The sequence below is a fragment of the Schistocerca serialis genome, chromosome 10, assembly GCF_023864345.2.
Source record: "Schistocerca serialis cubense isolate TAMUIC-IGC-003099 chromosome 10, iqSchSeri2.2, whole genome shotgun sequence".
Taxonomy (NCBI): Eukaryota; Metazoa; Arthropoda; class Insecta; order Orthoptera; family Acrididae; genus Schistocerca; species Schistocerca serialis.
In genome coordinates this window covers 174,244,180-174,246,833 of record NC_064647.1, presented here as the reverse complement: position 1 = coordinate 174,246,833, position 2,654 = coordinate 174,244,180, and the positions used below count along the sequence as shown (strand labels likewise).

The 2,654-nt window shown below is 45.4% G+C and overlaps 1 non-coding gene across 1 annotated transcript; it reads left to right on the top strand.

Annotated features, from left to right (window-relative positions):
• Positions 1 to 330: 330 nt before the first annotated feature.
• On the top strand, positions 331 to 405 carry Trnas-gga (transfer RNA serine (anticodon GGA)). Its single transcript has one exon. It is a non-coding gene; the product is annotated as a tRNA-Ser (tRNA).
• Positions 406 to 2,654: the final 2,249 nt, after the last annotated feature.

Genomic DNA, 2,654 nt, shown 5'->3' with positions numbered 1-2,654 from the left:
TGTGATCCTCGCAGTTTCAACCTAAGTGGTTGAGCCCACATAAAGAGGCTCTCGCACGTTATTCAGAGCTTCCTAAGGTGCCATTGCGTACTGTTAGCGCCATATTTTCCGGTCATTCAGCTTTTTTTCTGAAAATTGGAGACTTGGTCTCTGCTTTTAACCTACACAACTGGAAACATCCCCTAGGCTGTGGCTAAGCCATGTCTCCGCAATATCCTTTCTTTCGGGAGTGCTAGTTCTGCAAGTTTCGCAGGAGAGCTTCTGTAAAGTTTGGAAGGTAGGAGACGAGGTACTGGCAGAAGTAAAGTTGTGAGGACGGGGCGTGAGTCGTGCTTGGGTAGCTCAGTTGGTAGAGCACTTGCCCGGGAAAGGCAAAGGTCCCGAGTTCGAGTCTCGGTCCGGCACACAGTTTTAATCTGCCAGGAAGTTTCAAGCTACACAACTGCTGTGTGCTCGTTAGGGCTGTCGACAAAATATATCGATATCGTTGTATAGAGATATCAATGTGTATCGATATTGCTCCCCGCGATAAAGCTATGTATCGATATCAACATGGAAATATCGTATGCCGATATTTCTATTTTCCATTATATTTTTTCACAATTTCCGATAAATTTTTGAAATTTTTCTTTAGAAATTATCGTAGAACATAATTTTTCTCTCACTATGTGAAGGTGTCCTGCTACTTTTTGAGCTTTCATCAAGTCCAATCTTCCTCTTTGACTGTCTGAAGCAAATACAGGGTGTCCAAAAAGTCTTTCCCTGATTACATAAATTGATAATTCAGGGTAGAAGTAAGATACAAATATGAAACTGGTGTCTAATAGTTTACACACTATAGAAAAAGGTTCAAATGGCTCTGAGCACTATGGGACTTAACATCTATGGTCATCAGTCCCCTAGAACTTAGAACTACTCAAACCTAACTAACCTAAGGACATCACACAACACCCAGTCACCACGAGGCAGAGAAAATCCCTGACCCCGCCGGGAATCGAACCCGGGAGCCTGGGCGCGGGAAGCGAGAACGCTACCGCACGACCACGAGCTGCGGACTACAAACTATCAAAGTTTTTTTCACACATCAGTAAACTTCCACTTCCGTTGTTGCCCAATGACAGTACACGTCGATATGACTTTGCGGTCGAATTGCTATCACGTATTTAGAACGATGACGGTTGTCTCAGACGAATTGCCTTTTCCGACGAAGCGACCTTTTTTGTCAGTGGAGTAGTGAATCGCCATAATGTTCGCATTTGCGGTTAACAACCCCCTGGCGAGGTCATGGAGTGCACCAGAGGCAGTCCAAACGTGAATGTTTGGTGCGCGCTATTGCACGATCGAATTATCGGGCCATTCTTCTTCGCTGAGGCTACCATCACATCTGCAGTGTATCTGGACATGTTGCAACTGTATGCTGTTCCTCAGCTGCTTCAGTATCACCCCGATGTCTTGTTTCAGCAAGACGGTGCACCGCCTCATTGGGGTTTGGACGTCCGTGCCAATCTCGATATGACCTTTCCTGGGCGATGGATTGGTCGTGATGGGCCAACGGTTTAGCCTCCACGCTCTCCTGACATAACCCCATTAGACTTCTTTTTAGCCGGCCGTTGTAGCCGAACGGTTCTAGGCGCTTCAGTCTGGAACCACGCGACCACTAGGGTCGCAGTTTCGAATCCTGCCTCGGGCATGATGTGTGTGATGTCCTTAGGTTAGTTAGGTTTAAGTAGTTCTAAGTTCTAGGGGACTGCTGACCTCAGATGTTAAGTCCCATAGTGGTCAGAGCAATTTGAATCATTTGAACTTCTTTTTATCGGGTTATGTCAAGGAGGAGGTCTACCGAACACGTGTACCAGATCTTGAAACCCCGCGGCAACGGATAAGTCGTTGAATCGATCCCTCCAGTGATGTTGGTTAATGTGTGGACGGAAATTGAATATCGCCTAGATGTGCTACGTGCTACCAAGGGTGCTCATGTGGAAGTTTACTGATGTGTGAAAAAAACTTCGATAGTTTGTAAACAATTAGACACCAGTTTCATATTTGTATCTTATTTCTAGCCTGAGTTATCAATTTATGTAATCACGGAAAGACTTTTCGGACACCCTGTATAAGGGGCACAAAGTCCGGTTGCGCTGGGAGGTGGCTGCGTGAATGGAATAATAAGATTTCCGATGTAAAGAAATAGCATACCAGTTGCGATAAATAATAATTTTTGACGCAACTAGTGTGCTATTTCTTCACATCGGCATGCTTCAGAAACAGTTGCTGTAAGTAAATGGCGAACAAAAACCTAAATGACAAGACTGGTATTCGCTGCGGGCGAAGTCGTGTGAGGGGAATGCTGACGTAATCGGAGGCAAGATTTAACTTCAATACGCAATTTTTGCACTACAGCTACTGGGTCCTGGTATTGGCAGAAATGTAAAAACAGGGAAGTTGACATGACAAATCCGATATGTGGCGAAACCGACCGACGGCCCCACCGCACACCTTTATCGTGCCACATAGATGCAGTTACCGTTGTCAGCAAAGTGATTATTGCAGACGTTGAAAATACCGCTTCAGCGCTCGGAGACCACAGCACAACAGCGATACCTGAAGATGGGCCTATAACAGTCCGAAACCGGTCGTGTGAAAATAAAGAAATTTAC